The 6962-nt window shown below is 51.0% G+C and overlaps 1 pseudogene; it reads right to left on the bottom strand.

The window, feature by feature from the left end:
* Window positions 1-550: 550 nt before the first annotated feature.
* On the bottom strand, window positions 551-2327 carry LOC115195267 (uncharacterized; annotated as a pseudogene).
* Between the last annotated feature and the right edge of the window lie 4635 nt (window positions 2328-6962).

Raw genomic sequence — 6962 nt, 5'->3', positions numbered from 1 at the left:
CGCTGCGCACCCAGACCTGTTTCCCTATACCCCAGTTGAGTGCCTTCACCAGGCACGAGGTGGGAAGGATGGTCTCGGGCTCCGGGGCGGTAACCATGGGGTTATAGCGGCAAAACAGGGCATCCGGCTTGACGTTCTTGGACCCCGGCCGGTAGGAGAAGGAAAAGTTGAACCGGGTAAACAACAGGGCCCATCTCGCTTGCCTGGAGTTGAGGCGCTTGGTGGTACTGAGATACTCCATGTTTTTGTGGTTGGTCCACACTATGAACGGGTGTTCCGCCCCTCTAGCCAGTGCCTCCATTCCTCCAATGCCATCTTCACAGCGAGAAGCTCCCAATTCCCCACATCATAGTTCCTCTCCGTGGCGTTGAAGCGGTGGGAGAAGAAGGCGCAGGGAGGCAGCTTAAGGTCCAGGGCAGAACGTTAGGACAGGACAGCCCCCACTCCGACATCCAAAGCATCGGCCTCCACCACAAACTGTCGGGAAGGGTCAGGATGAAACAGGATGGGAGCAGTGGTTAAGCGGTGTTTAAGGTCCCAGAACGCCCGGTCAGTGGTAGAGGACCACATGAACGGAACCCTGGTAGAGGTGAGCGTAGACAGGGGGGAGGCCAGGGTGCTGTTAACCCAGATGAAGCAGCAATAAAAGTTGGCGAACCCCAGGAAGTGTTGCAGCTGCACCCTGGATGTAGGCTGAGGCCAATCCACCACCGCTCTCACCTTCTCGGGATCCATCTGGATACTCCCAGCAGAGAGGATGTAGCCCAGAATGGGAATGGTTGAGCAATGGAACTTGCACTTTTCCGCCTTCACAAACAACTGATTCTCCAGAAGGCGCTGGAGAACCTGTTGGATGTGGAGCATGTGTTCTTGGGGGGAGCGGAAGAAGACGAGGTCATCAATGTAGACAAAGACGAACCGGTTCAACAAGTCGCGGAGAACATCATTCACCAGAGCCTGGAACACGGCAGGGGCGTTGGTGAGGCCAAAGGGCATGACCAGATATTCGTGGTGGCCACTGGCTGTGTTGAAGGCGGTCTTCCACTCGTCCCCCTCTCGTATCCGCACCAGGTGGAAGGTGTTTCATAGATCCAGCTCGGAGAAAACAGTGGCCCCTTGGAGCGGCTTGAAGGCCGAGGAAATGAGTTGTGGAGGATAATGGTTCTTAACCGTAATGTCACTGAGTCCCCTTGTTCTTTTTCTCCATGAAGAAGAACCCTGCGCCAGCGGGAGAGGAAGAGGGACGGATAAATCCTGTAACTAGGGAGTCCCCAATGTAGGTCTCCATAGTCTTGGTCTCTGGTCCCAACAGAGAGTACAGACGTCCCCAGGGTGGCGTGGTGCGAGGGAGAAGGTCAATCCTGCAGTCGTAGGAGTGGTGTGGTGGAAGGGAAGTGGCCCGGGACTTGCTGAACACCTCCCCGGAGGTTCTTGTACTCCGCGGGAATGGCGGAGAGGTCTGGAGCAACTTCCGAGCCCCCAGGAAGACATCCCGGGGCAGGTTACGCCGACTTCAGACAATGGGCGTGGCAGAATGGACTCCAGCCTGTGATAGCACCTGTAGACCAGTTGATGAGAGGATTGTGTCACTGGAGCCAGGAGAATCCCAAACCACGGGAATCTGGTGGGACTTGATGAGCAGGAATTGAATGGTGTCGCTGTGATTCCCTGACACACGTAGGTTGATGTGAGTGGTGTTATGGGTGACCCGACCTATAGAGTGCCTGTCCAGCACTCTAACATCCATGGGAATGGAGAGGGGCTGAGTGGGGATGTTCAGCTCAGAAGCCAGTGTGGCGTCCAAAAAGCTCTCATCGGCCCCAGAGTCAATGAGGACCCGGAGAGATTTGGACTGGTTTCCCCACAGCAGAATGACATGACAAGGGGTGCGAGAAAGGGAAGCAGAAAAGTTCTCCATATGGCCCACCAGAGTTCTCACTCCTAATGGTGAGCCTCGTCTTTACCAGGCAAGAGGACAGACAGCTCCTTGTGTTGATCCTGTGTTGCTGTTCCGTTGGCAACAGCCCAGCTCTGCCTAGTTGCATAGGCTCGGGAAACAGTGCCTCGGCCATCTTCGGTGATTCTTGAGGAAGGTCGGGAAACCTCGGGTGCTCTCGGCAACGGGACCGTCGGGGACTTTCGGGATGACTCGGAGGCAAGGTGGAATCTCTGGATGTGCGAGCGAAATCGAATTTCCAGTCCATCCGTCGTTCCCGCACCCGCCCATCGATACGGATGGTCAAAGCAATGAGGGAGTCAAGATCCGTGGGTAACTCCCGAGCAGCAAGCTCATCCTTAACCTCTTCCGAGACGCCGTGCAGGAACATGTCAAACAGTGCTTCCTGGTTCTACGCACTCTCCGCTGCCAACGTGCGACGCCTGGAGGGAGGTGGAGACAATCACAAAGACAGGTGAAACAGATCAGGGTGTGACACTTTTACTTGAGTAACTTTCTATTAAGGTATCTTTACTTTTACTTAAGTATGACAATTGGGTACTTTTTCCACAACTGACACACACAAATGCACAGTCATCCTCCTGTAGAAACTTCATTTTACTCTCCTACATAACATTTTCCTAAATTGATTCATGCCATATTTATTGCATAAACACATACAAACACATACCTTTATGGTACCTGAGCCAGACGCTCCATACACCTGAGCCAATAAAGCTGAGTGCTCACGCCAGAAAAGGTCCTTTCACTCTCCCTCCTCCACCTCCATCCCTCCATCCCCACCTCCACCCACCTCCCTCCATTTCAGTCCCCCCAGGCCCTAAAAACAGCACTTACCTCTTCTACTCTCTTCTCCTTTCACCTCCCTCCATCCACCTCCCCAAGGCCCTAAGCTGTCCAGCACTCACCCCTCTCCCCCTCCCTCCTCCTCCTCCTCCCCCCTTTGTTCCCCCTCTCCCCCAGGCTATTCCAGAGAGGTTCTTTACAACCCTGTCACCCCTGCCAGTGCAGTAAAACCACATCTGGAATCACACTCTACTCTAACCCCCCTCACACACACACACACACACACACACACACACACACACACACACACACACACACACACACACACACACACACACACACACACACACACACACACACACACTCCCATAACGAGCTACAAACACTGTAATAACACAGTTACCCTAAGTGAGATGTTCCTAATGAGCGACCAAAGTGGGGCTGGAGAGTGCATGACTGGGAGGCAGATTTACCCACAGGAGTGTGGAAACTGTGAAGGATAGTTCAGCTATTTTGTATCGTATTGTGCTGTGCTTATCCACTCACGCAAACTGAAGACAAATTGGCTCAATGCGGCAATGTCGCAATCTAGTTTCCTTCTTTCCTATACAGTATTTTATTCACCATACCGGTATGCAAACAGAGACTGGTTGTGTAAGTGTAAGTGTATTTAAAAAAATTAAAATATTTAACCTTTATTTAACCAGGAAGGGCTCATTGAGATTTAAAATCTATTTTTCAAGAGCGTCCTGGCCAAGATAGGCAGCACCAAGTCATTACAAAAATGACAGACAAACAACATGAAAAACTACAAGTAATCTAGTAAAAACCATAGAACTCACAAGAGTATAACAAAATCAAAAACAGCAAATTAAAAACATTGACAGGTCAGGGAATCAGTCTCAAGATCATTCATCAGTGATTTAAAAACACCAATCGGGACAAGTTCTTCCAGTTGAAAAGTATTTTGTAAGGCGTTCAAGACGATGGTGCAGAGTACATAAAAGCCCTTTTACCAAATTCAGTTCAGACATTTGGAACAGTTAGCAGGATAAAGTCCAGCGAACGAAGAGAGTACCCACCACATTTCTGAACAATAAAAACTCTACTCGAACCCCCCCCCCCATTTGTGTCTGCTATTGTTCTCTTTCTGTCTCTGTTTTCCTCTGATGGTTCCAGTCGTAATCAATATAGACGCACAAAACCCACAAAAATGTCCTGGCTGCTCTCCTTCCTCCTCTTACTGGGCAACTTCATCAGAGAGAGAGAGAGAGAGAGAGAGAGAGAGAGAGAGAGAGAGAGAGGAAAGGGGAAAGGGTCTGCTCATCAATCAAGAATTCACAAAATGGGACTCCGCATGCAGAATTCTGCAAAAAAATCCCTGTGTACAATGTAGAAAACCAAATAATGCATGCAGAGCAGAATTAGGCCGATACCCTCTAATTATCAAAATCCAGAAAAGAGCCATTAAATTCTGCAACCACCTAAAAGGAAGCGATTCCCAAACCTTCCATTACAAAGCCATCACCTACAGAGAGATGAACCTGGAGAAGAGTACCCTAAGTAAGCTGGTCCTGGGCCTCTGTTCACAAACACAAACAGACCCCACAGAGCCCCAGGACAGCAACACAATTACACCCAACCAAATCATGAGAAAACAAAAAGATAATTACTTGACACATTGTGAAGAATTAACATTAAAACTGAGCAAACTAGAATGTTATTTGGCCCTAAACAGAGAGCACACACTGGCAGAATACCTGACCACTGTGACTGACCCAAACTTAAGGAAAGCTTTGACTATGTACAGACTCAGTGAGCATAGCCTTGCTATTGAGAAAGGCCGCCGTGGGCAGACCTGGCTCTCAAGAGAAGACAGACTATGTGCACACTGCCCACAAAATGAGGTGGAAACGGAGTTGTACGTCCTAACCTCCTGCCAAATATATGACCATATTAGAGAAAAATATTTCCCTCAGATTACACAGATCCACAAAGAATTCGAAAACAATCCCAATTTATTGGGTGAAATACCACAGTGTGCCATTGTAAATATTTAAATATTTATTTTCCGTTTTGTACTTTAACATTTGAAATATCTTTATTATTTTGGAACTTTTGTGAGTGTAATGTTTACTGTTAATTTTTATTGTGTATTTCACTTTTGTTTATTATCTACTTCACTTGCTTTGGCAATGTTAACATGTGTTTCCCATGCCAATAAAGCCCTTAAATTGAATTGTATTGAATTGAGAGAGAGAGAGAGACACAGAGGGAGGGAGGGAGGGAGGGAGGGAGGGAGGGAGGGAGGGAGGGAGAGGAGAGAGTGAGAGGAGAGAGAGAAATGATTTTTTCCCAATGATTTCTGAGAAATGAGAGGAATAACTCCATGAGAGATTGGGTTTCATTTAGGGCCCAGAGCCTCTTAACCAGGACCATGTGCTGCTTCTGGGCAAAGTGAATGTATTGTGTTCCTGCATGTGCGTGTGTGGGGCTAGGTCTCTGAGGGGAGGGTCTGGGTGCTGTAAGGGAGAGCAGTGCTGCATGCGGTAGGTAAATAGGGTTCTGACCCAGGCCAGCCGGTGGAACGCTCTCTCTCCCTTTCTCTGACAGCATTCTTTTGTTTTGTTTTGTGTGTTTTTTTATGGCAGAGGGAAAGGGGAGACAAGGGAGGGAAGGGGGAGACAAGGGAGGGAAGGGGGAGACAAGGGAGGGAAGGGGGAGACAAGGGGGAGAAAGGGGAGGGGAGGGGGAGAAAGGGGAGGGGAGGGGAGGGGGGGAAAGGGGGAGACAAGGGAGAGAAGGGGGAGGGAAGGGGGGAAGGGGGAGGGAAGGGAGGGAAGGGGGAGACAAGGGGGAGGAAGGGGAGGGAAGGGGGAGAAAGGGGAGGAAAGGGGGAGACAAGGGAGGGAAGTGGGAGGGAAGGGTGAGACAAGGGAGGGAAGGGGGAGAAATGGGGAGGGAAGGGGGAGACAAGGGAGGGAAGGGGGAGAAATGGGGAGGGAAGGGGGAGACAAGGGAGGGAAGGGGGAGACAAGGGAGGGAAGGGGGAGAAATGGGGAGGGAAGGGGGAGACAAGGGAGGGAACGGGGGAGAAAAGGGAGGGAATGGGGGAGACAAGGGAGGGGGATGGAAGGGAGGGAAGGGGGAGACAAGGGAAACAAGGGGGAGAAAGGGGGGAAGGGGGAGACAAGGGAGGGAACGGGGGAGGGAAGGGAGGGAAGGGGGAGACAAGAGAGGGAAAGGGGGAAACAAGGGAGACAAGGGGAGGGAAGGGGGAGACAGGGGAGACAAGGGGAGGGAAAGGGGAGACAAGAGAGGGAAGGGGGAGACAAGAGGGAGAAAGGGGCGGGAATGGGGAGAAAGGGGAGGAAAGGGGGAGGGAAGGGAGGGAGGGAAGGAGGGAAGGGGGAGACAACGGAGGGAGGGGGAGAAAGGGGAGGGAAGCGGGAGACAAGGGAGGGAAGGGGAGGGAAGGGGGAGACAAGGGAGACAAGGGGAGGGAAGGGGGAGACAAGGGAGACAAGGGGAGGGAAGGGGAGACAAGAGAGGGAAGGGGGGAGTCAAGAGAGGGAAGGGGGAGACAAGGGAGGGAAGGGGGAGACAAGGAGGGGAAGGGGGAGACAAGGGAGGGAAGGGGAGGGAAGGGGGAGACAAGGGAGGGAGGGGGAGACAAGGGAGGGAAGGGGGGAGACAAGAGGGGAATATTTTGGGGAATGTCCCGGTAGGAGAACCCTTTTAAGAACCCTATTTGGTTACAGGTAGAACCCTTTCCACAGAGGGTTCGACATGAAACCCAAAAGGGTTCTACCTGAAACCAAAAAGGGTTTTTACCTGGAACCAGAAGGGTTCTCTTATGAATCCTTTTGGAACCCTTTTTTCTAAGAGTGTATACACACACAAAGGCTCACAAAGTTCCACATGCACACTGTCTATGAATATATGCACACACACACACACACACACACACACACACACACACACACACACACACACACACACACACACACACACACGCACACACATTCGCACTTGTGTCTGTGCCAGTTGATTAAAACGAGGGGGAGGACATCCTCTCTGTTTCCTGTATTCTCCGAGCTCCAGGTCAAAGACTCTCTCCTTCCTGTATTCTCAGAGCTCCAGGTCAAAGACTCTCTCCTTCCTGTATTCTCAGAGCTCCAGAGAAAATACTCTCTCCTTCCTGTATTCTCAGAGCTCC

The sequence above is a fragment of the Salmo trutta genome, chromosome 6 (assembly GCF_901001165.1).
Source record: "Salmo trutta chromosome 6, fSalTru1.1, whole genome shotgun sequence".
Lineage (NCBI taxonomy): Eukaryota > Metazoa > Chordata > Actinopteri > Salmoniformes > Salmonidae > Salmo > Salmo trutta.
Note: the sequence above shows the minus strand (reverse complement) of the source record. Positions and strands in the feature narration are given on the sequence as shown.